At 39.6% G+C, this 9,560-nt stretch overlaps 1 pseudogene; it reads left to right on the top strand.

Moving 5' to 3' along the window:
• Positions 1–1,178: 1,178 nt before the first annotated feature.
• LOC149288605 (large ribosomal subunit protein uL1 pseudogene) lies at positions 1,179–1,819 on the top strand (annotated as a pseudogene).
• Positions 1,820–9,560: the final 7,741 nt, after the last annotated feature.

Raw genomic sequence — 9,560 nt, forward strand, 5'->3', positions numbered from 1 at the left:
GGATGGACGCTGTTTTGGAGGAATCACCCAGGAGGGTCATGTTTTTCCGTGGCTGACAGGTAAGCCTCGGCTAAGCAAGGTTCTGCAGCCTTTGCGTTTTCTCTGGACCCCCAGTAAGTTATTATTAACCCTTTACATTCCAATTAAATCCCGGTACGTTATTAGGTGGTTATTTGGCCGACGTCTCGTTTTATGTTGGGTAATATCGTCCTCGGCAGTTTTTGGAATGAATTCCATGAAAGCACATTACTGCTCCAACTCCTCCGCGATACACTGAGAGCAGCTATTTGCAAGTTTTTAGAAAAAAGTTCTAGTTGCCCCTGTCAAAAAAATCCCCTCCCCCCTGCTGTTTGAAGGAGGGGGGGTGGTTGATTGACAGGTACAATGGCTTGGAGAACAACGCCAAGTTAGTGAGAGAGTCAAAGAAGTTAACTTGGTTAAAAGTGGCAATGTTACCTTGCACCCCAAATTATTTTCTGCAAAATCTCAGCTATCCCGTTTCTGCAGCTCGGAGGAAAGGAGAGAGGATATGTTAAATCCCTTAACTATCTAAATGTTTGGAACAACTACAGGAGGGAAATTTATGGAGAAAAAAACAGCCTCCCAGCATAAGTGGTAGAGGTTAATACAGTGGGGTAATTTAAACATGCATGAGATGGGGAGATGGCTCTTGAATCTCTAAGACTTAAGGACTGGTTAAGGTTTGAGTCTCTACAGCAGGAAAAGCGAGCAGACTAGCCGGCCTGAATCAGTCTTATCTTCCATCAAAGTCTATGTTTCAATGTTACAAGACTTTGAAAATTGTACTTGTATCAAATTGAATCAGGATGGATAACATTGAAGGAATGCGCCTTCAATATGGAGTGCTGCTTTTGGTTCATCTGTACCAGGTTTCCAAGTAAGATCATTCCCAATTAATGAGTTCTGTACTGGGATGCCACAGGTAGCCACATCAGGTAGCCCCATCAACCAACTGTCTGTGATAGATACAGACACAAAAGAGGAAAGAATTAAACCTCTTCACGTAGATGGCATGTTTTAACCCCTTCACAACAAATTATGTACCAGGCATTTCATGAGAAAACACCTCTAAAAGACCAGTGACGTATCTGGTACATCGTAGGTAAAAAAATGTTCCACTGACTTTTCTTTTACGTGTCGTACGCCTCTTTGAAGCGATGAGCAACGTTTCTCACGGAACTCTCTATGAAGCAGTTAGGGAATTGCTTCAGGGCTCAAAGCAAAAGAGGAGAAAATTCATTGAGAGTGTTGAGTTTCAGATCAGCTAGAAAAACTATGACCCCCAAAATAACAAGCGTTTCTCTGGCGCAGTCAGGCTGAAGTCAACCCCACGCCCCAAATTCTGTGTGTGTGTGTAGGGGGATCAGCAGCATTGTGATGAAGCAAAGGCTGTGGATTTACCTCATATGGATATTGAGGCTCTGAAGAAGCTTAACAAGAACAAAAAGCTGGTGAAAAATCTAGCCAAAAAGTATGATGAGTTCCTGGCATCTGAATCTCTTATTAAGCAGATTCCTCGTATTTTGGGACCTGGACTGAACAAAGCTGGGAAGTTCCCTTAGCTTCTGACCCACAATGAGAGCATGGTGGCCAAGGTTGATGAGGTGAAGTCAACTATTAAGTTCCAAATGAAAAAGGTTCTGTGTCTGGCCGTCATGTTTAAATGACAGAGGAAGAACTGGTTTATAACATACACTTGTCAATCAACTTCTTGGTATCTCTTCTGAATTAAAACTGGCAGTACGTGAGAGCACTCTACATCAAGAGTTCCATGAGGAAACCACAGCGCCTGTACTAATCCATTCATAAATAAAGCTGGTATGACATTAAAATGTTCCACTGTCGCTACAGTTGTAGCGATCGTGAAGGCACTGCTGCTGCTATATGCCCGGAAATCCTGGTAGACCAGCAACTGCAATATCGAAGCTCCCAAACCTTTCATCGCTCTTAAAGGAGCAATCGTGCAAGCTCAGCCCTGGGATCGCCAGTTTATGGGAGATTGTGTCCTGGCTACCAGAAAGAGCTTCAGGGAATATCCATTAATGCAGAAAACCAGGAAATTCCAAAGGGTTCATTTACTTTTTCTTGAAACTATATAGTTTATAGGGGTTATTTTTATGTTTAGGGGGCTGACAAACCGGAGGATTCGGGTCTTGACTCTGAGAACCAGTGCTTCACCCGGCAATCTCTGGGTCAGACCCGGAGGGTTTCCAGGTATGGTCACGGCATTTAATGCAATTTACTATCATTCTGCAAGAACTGGATCCCCAAACAGCAGAGGATTGTGGGTAGGGGAGCACTTTCTGTGAAACACCAAAATAAATGGGTAACTTTGTTGTTTCATACAAGGCAGAGCAGTACCGAAAGGTCTTAGTTATTATAGGGTGTGAGTAATGCGGTCGGGTAACCCTGTGGGTGCCAGATAAATCTCAATGACTTTAAGAAACGTGTATTAACAGAAACGCAAGTCGAAGCAACTGTAGTTCGAGCCCCTAACCCACTAACGGTGCCTGACCTGTCTACTAAAGGGTTAAAGTGGTCACCTGTGCTAAATTATTCTGTTGCTGATGAATACGCGCAGAGAGCGAGATACAAAAACACAAGAAAAGTTTGCATTTACTCATCTCCATGACAACGTTTTTTAAACAATATGCATTAACAGTGTTCTCATTGGTGATGCTGATAGTGTTATATGATAGCCCCAGCAGCAGGTAGTGGTAATGTGTAAAGGTGGTGTTGTGACATCAGCAGCTATTTTATACACTAACTTTGTTATGGCACCAAAAAACCCTTAACACCAGGGTGACCGCATCATTACTATCACTGTTGCTTAAAAAAGGATTCCCCTTTGAGAATCTGTCACACTCGTGTGGCTAGCGCTGTGATGTCATGGGGTGGTCTGCCATCAGGGCACCCTCCGCTCTTCTCCCCTTTCGGCATAGACAGTTACCAGTCTGCTTGCAGTCCCAGTGGTTCAGCATAGGACTGTCATTTCAGCCATTTTTTCCCAGGCCAGCTCTAATCATATCACTGATCATCACCGATAAAGCGCTCCCATGCACCGTAATGCAAAACATTTAATTTTATTTCCAAAACAAGGAAATTCATAAGTGATCCAAAACTTTTGAACACGTGTATGTGTATATGTACATATGCGTACGTCTAGGCTATAGCTATATGTCTGGTTTATATGCATCTTCAAATTAAGGTTAAGACAGTAATTCAGTTTCACAGCGAGGATACTCTTGTATACAACGTGCACATTATACAATTTGTGGAATAAAGAGGCATTTTACAAAGAACTTCACGTTGGTTATATGGCTAAATCCATATATAGGTCTATTTAACAGATATCGTGAAGTTCTTTTAAAGGAACACATGTACTTTTATTCTGCATTAAAACATTGTGGTCCCTATAGCAACAAGAAAGCGGCAAGGACTTTCATTTGTTTTCCTAACGGAATGTTCTTTTAATAAATTCGGAGATTGTATGTGTAGGTTGCTCTATGTTTACTTGTGTTGACTTTCTAAGTAATTGGATGAGGCTGTACCAAAAATAAAAAAATGGAATAATCTGGAAATTATTAATAAGTGTGTCTTTTCTGCACTGTACAGAGGCTGGGGCTTCTAATTGTTGGGCTAGTTATATCAGTAATTATATTTACAAAGCCTTAGAATATATCTGGGAGATGCAGAACATGAGCGTCCTTTATTACTGTTTCAGCAAATAGACTCTCTGCGATATGACTTCATGTCAAGGTATTAAGGACCTCACAGTACTGTAAATATATAACTAAATACAGGGCGGCCACCAGGGGGCGACGTGCACATAAAACCGAGGACAATAAAGGAATTCTCATTATTATTATTATTATTAATGGTTTATTTATATAGTGCCAACAATTTACGCAGCGCTTCATACAATACATATAGTCAAGGGGTCTGACACAACGACACAACTAGAATTGACAGACTAAGACAAACCGATACATTAGGGGGAGAGAGCCCGGCTCGCAAGCTTACAATCTTGAGTGGGATGAATGGGTTTATATTACTTTATTATTTAACAGGTATTTATAAGATAATTGAACTCTGCTCCCTCTTCCAATTTGGGACGTCTGTTGCCGCTGGCCATTTGCCATCTGGCTTGTGGTAATGGTAATGGTAATGACCGGGTGCTACAAAAACTAACAAAAAAGACTTAAATTCTCCATTTCTTCAAAAATATATTAAAATAAAATGAATATAGAAAGTGGTGGGAAATTGAATTGTCCCTGTTGTGGGCTATAATCAGACCAAGGGGGAAAGACCACAAACCTCAGCCAAAAATGTGTAATTCCAAAATGAAGTCCCCTAGCGTATCAGCTACAGAGTACAGATGTAAAATTAGATGAAAGTATGGGACCTTAGAGGTCTCTTCTTCAACTAGAATGGCAATTGCGTTTGAGCTCCATAAAGCTCATGTAATTTTTCTTTCATGTTTGCCCGATTAAAGTTATCAACTTCGACTGGAGACTGCTATCTCCTCTTTGGCTATATCCGTGTTTTGTGTTCTTTATATTGGAATCAACCAAATTATATTCAGATTTAGAAGATGCTTTAAACACCAGAATCTCCCAAGCTGCAGTTTTTATGGAAAGTAAATCTATCTGGCCTGTGTCTCGGCTTCTGCAACTGTGGACAATTGATCCTTTTTCCTGATCAAATATCTCTGACAGGTATTGAATAAAACAAACACTAATTTATCTGATCAATACTGGCGATGTCATTCATCTGAAGGCAACTTTCTGCATATTTGGTGGAAATGCTCTAAAATGAAACCAATTGATGGCAATATAGAACAATTTCCCGAATTTGCCCTGTTCTACTTTAATATGCAGAGAATATCCCTTTTCTTAGAGATATTTAGAGTTCATATTTGGCTAGCTACAATAATAGCTGGTTGCCCTTCGGTAAATACAAATTTGACGGATTAAAGTGGAATAAGGCCAATTTTATCGAGCAAAGATGTCTTAAAAGACTCTAGACTGTAGTTGGTTTACTTTTAGAATACCTGAGCAAACCTTATACTTTCTGAATTTATTTTTATGTTATGTGTTTTGTTAGAAAATATGCGTAATGCAATATCTATATTTTTGTGTGTAATGTTTTAAATGGGAGAAAAAAATTGAATAAAGAATACTTAAAGAAAAAAATATCTCCGACAATGAATTGCTAGGAGCAACAACACTGAGAAATTGCAGTAGCTCAGAAATTTCACATCCATTAGGCATTCAATGCGTGTCTGCTGAGAACCGAGCAAACCTAGGAGAAACACTATAATAATATATATTTCCAAGGGCTAGGTTAGGTAATAAATAATTCTTTATAAATAATAGTAGAATGAAAATGTATTATGCAACTTTACTGAACGAAGGCCGTTGGTCTTCGGGGTTTATACTATATTCTATAGTGCTGTATAAATCAATATATAATATTAGCATGTGTTTCCTTGTATTTGAAATTTATACATTATTCTATATATTGAGTCTGTGTATTGTCAACATTAATGTCATTGTTAAATATGTTTACTGTCCCCCATTGTAACAGCGCTACTAAGTCTGCTGGGGCTCTATACATAAAGGTAACGTAATATTTGCATCACAAAAGGTTTGCTGTGGGGTTTGACCAGTGTTTGTGTTATTTATAGTACGGATGTCATTATAGATGATGACCAGTAGATGTCAGTGTGGTAGTTGGACATTTCCAGTATATATAACCTCATGGTAGCAAATCTAAACCATACCCTATTATGTGAATACCTACAATATCCCTGAGTTTAAAAATCAAAATAGCTATTTAGTGTTATGAGGGCAGCTGTAGAGCTAAAATACCCATACGCTTCCTACAACATATGTATCTACATGGTTTCTTATTCTAAACAACCACACAATTCATGTGTTTGAAATACATTGTGGCAAGTTGTGAACCAAAAGTGTAAAACAGACCTAATACCAAATACCTTACTTTGTTTGCTTGTGGCATGTTATGTAGTTATCTAAACCCAAATTATAGGATTAACCATGTATATAGAATTTGACAGCAGAGCACCATTCAGCCCATCTAGTCTGCCCATTTTTACCCAGTGTTTGGTCAGGTCAAATAGTAAGGAAAGCTTTAGGTCTATCCCATGCCTGTTTTAATTCCCTTACTGTATTAGCCTCCACCACTTCTGCTTGGAGACTGTTCAATTTATCTACTACCCTCTGAGTAATGTAAAACGTCCTTACGTTACGTCTATGCCTCTGACTCTCTAGTTTTAGACCATGACCTCTTGTTCTAACATTGCTCCTCCTTTCACATGAGCTTCACTCCTGTACTTTGTAAAACCCCTTTAAGTATTTAAATGTGTCTATTGCATCCCCCCTCTCTTTTCTTTATCCCAAGCGATGCATATTAAGATCCTTTAACCTTTTAAGATGCTTCTCCTTATATGTCCTCCAACCCCGGTTAAAAAAAGTTGCTATGTATATATTTACGGGACACTAAAGAGTTAAAGATTTTTTTTTTTTTAAAAGAATGCAAATGTCAAAATCTTATTATTTTAACTGAAAACCGTGTTCAACAATGAACTTTTCATAACTGTTGCGTTCCATGTTATTCATTAACGAATCCATACAGCATGTATTTATCTTTGAAAATTCTGTACACATTCTGAGTTCTATAAATAGGAAAAAAATGAGGACAAATGTCAACGTAATCACAACGCTTTCGTGTGTGTTATACATTAATAACAGCTTCAGTATTCCAGGAAGTAATAAAACATTCCTGCCATTTCACATGCCAAAGGTACGGGTTATGTGCGAGAAAGGTTTTTATTAAAAAAGAGACAGATTGTGTATATCCTGGCAAGGTGAGGGCAACGTAGCCTGGAAAAATTAATGACAAAGAAAGGAAATATTGAAATAATAATAATGCTGTTTTGCTTCTATTAATATAACTATCTAGCTTTGGATGCCCAGGGGCAGGTATAACCTGTAGATACACCTCTCTGGTTCCTTTGTTTTCCTATAGAGCTTGAGAATACTTGAGAATTCACAGACCTTTTAGTACAAGCCCAGCTGTGTACTTTGGCCTTAGATGACTAGGCCAAGGGCGGCAAGTCTGGGGGTTGGGGTGCAGTTCTTGGATTGCCCAGACAGTTATTTACAATATGGAGAGCCTAGCTGGCACAGCCTCCGCAGCATGGTGTCCTAGACACAGTGCGTTCCTTATTGATGAAGCATTAAGCTATGACGTAATATCCTGGTGTTAACCAGTAACGGTATTGACGCAGCCGGAGAAGTTGGTCTACAGCAGATTGCAAGATCTGCATACTGTAAACTCCTCTAAGGTTTCCTCTTACTGGTGCGACTACACTCAACACTCCTGTTTACTAAACCTGGAAGAGCGACACCCCCCCTCAAAAAAAATACGTAATATCTGTGGCAGATGTGGTGTGGGGTAGCATGTGATGCATGTGGCTAACTGTGGGTTATATGGTAAGTGTGGTCTGTGTGGCTAACTGTGGTGTGTATGGTAAGTGTGTACAATATGGCTGACTGGTGTGTATGGTGAGTGTAATCGGTGTGGCTGACTGGTGTGTATGGTGAGTGTGATCGGTGTGGCTGACTGGTGTGTGTATGGTCAGTGTGATTGGTGTGGCTGATTGGGTGTGTATGGTGAGTGTGATCGGTGTGGCTGACCGTGGTGCGTATGGTGAGTGTGATCGGTGTGGCTGACTGGTGCATATGGTGAGTGTGATCAGTGTGGCTGACTGTGGTGCGCATGGTGAGTGTGATCGGTGTGGCTGACTGGTGCATATGGTGAGTGTGATCGGTGTGTCTGACTGTGGTGCAAATGGTGAGTGTGATCGGTGTTGCCAAGAGTAAGTCTATTGCGATGTCTGAAAATTGGTTTTAGAACCACAGCAACCCTGCTGGTTGGGTCATTCCAGTGGTTGCTATGGTGATAAGACCACTTTTGAGAATTAATTAGAATCTTTTTTTATACATAACCACATTGACCTTATCTGCTAAATACAACCAACGTTAGCTCAAGGAACACCATGTTAATTTATTTACAGAAGAATTTGTTTGGTCCTTTCAAGCTGAAAAGCTAGAGTCTTGTGTAACCGTATATATCTCTACTATTCCGCTGTAGTCTTTTGGGCTTTAATTCCACGGAGACTAAATAGCAGTTCACACACAGCCTTCCAGTGGGACGAGATTTACTGTTTACCAGATTATCCACAGGGAATAGTCCTCTGCGGCTTTGGCCTGTGTTTTATCCATGTCTTATCAAGGACTTTTCTTGATCTTGATAAGGTAATCAGCTCTTAAACTTACTTAAAGTAGGTTTTGTTGTAAACATTACGTTTTGAATATACCGGCATATTAAGCAAAGAGTCAGTAACTCTGTTTTATGTATTTTATATGCACCTTGGATCCTAGCTGTACGGTTTACAATAATGTACTAAATGCGCTAGTAGAAGCCCCTCCTTTAAATTCCCTTAAAAAAAATATGATATACTGCGAGTCAGCCCACTTTTGATTGGCTCTGCAGCAGTTGAACGGCAGCAGAGCCTTAACTAACTGACCTGGAAGCACTTTCGACTTTTGAAAAACCCCTTTTAAGGCTGGTCATCCATAGGAACCCCACATTGGTTGTGATTTGGTCCCCACAAGCTTTTGGGGGCTGAAGATTAACCCCTAAAATGTTGTGATTGCATTATAGATGGGGGTTAACACTGAATAATCACTCACATTGAGCGAATGCACAGCAGGGGAGGGTTGGAGCTTGTGTGGGGACTGAAGAAACCAAGGGCTTTGTCCCTGAAGCTGCCTACACTGATCACCGTAGTTTAAAAGCTCTGGGGGACTTTTTGTTTACTGTTGCTGGTGATGAGGGAGCATTTTTTAACAAAGACGTGCCAGGTACGTCATTGGTCCTCTAGGGACATTTTCTCATGACGTACTTGATGGTTTAAACAGATAAATTTGATAATGAGAGCAAATTGAAAATGAAAAGTTGGGGAATCTCAGGTGCCTGCCTTTTTGGCCATTTTTTTTGGTTTGCATGGTCTCTTTGTTATGTCACGTGCTATATTATCTTTATTAAAGTGCATTTGAATAATTATATCTGAATAATTATATCGGCGTGGCTCCAGTGCTTTTTGGTGTGCAGATAATGGGAAAAAAAAAAAAACTAAGATTTTTTTTAACATGAAGCTATATTTGAGGAATCATTATAAAACAAAACAATAAAATGATTGTGATAGATAAAACTTAGATAAAACGTTATGTCTTAGTTGATCATGGCAAAGCACCTAAGTTTGTGCCAGGTTACTGTTTTCAAATTCATTTTCTGGTTAACGTGAAAAGGCACAGTAGTTAAAATCCCCTCCAAAAGATATTTCCGACAAATAAAATTACAGTAATTCAAACACTGGGAATCCCATACAATGTGTATTCTAATGACTGTAGTCTTTAGCTCTATTATCTGTTTTTTTTTCTGCCAAG

The sequence above is a fragment of the Sceloporus occidentalis genome, unplaced genomic scaffold, assembly GCF_023333645.1.
Source record: "Sceloporus occidentalis isolate IW3139 unplaced genomic scaffold, rSceOcc1.0.p SCAF_50, whole genome shotgun sequence".
In the NCBI taxonomy this organism is placed as follows: Eukaryota; Metazoa; Chordata; class Lepidosauria; order Squamata; family Phrynosomatidae; genus Sceloporus; species Sceloporus occidentalis.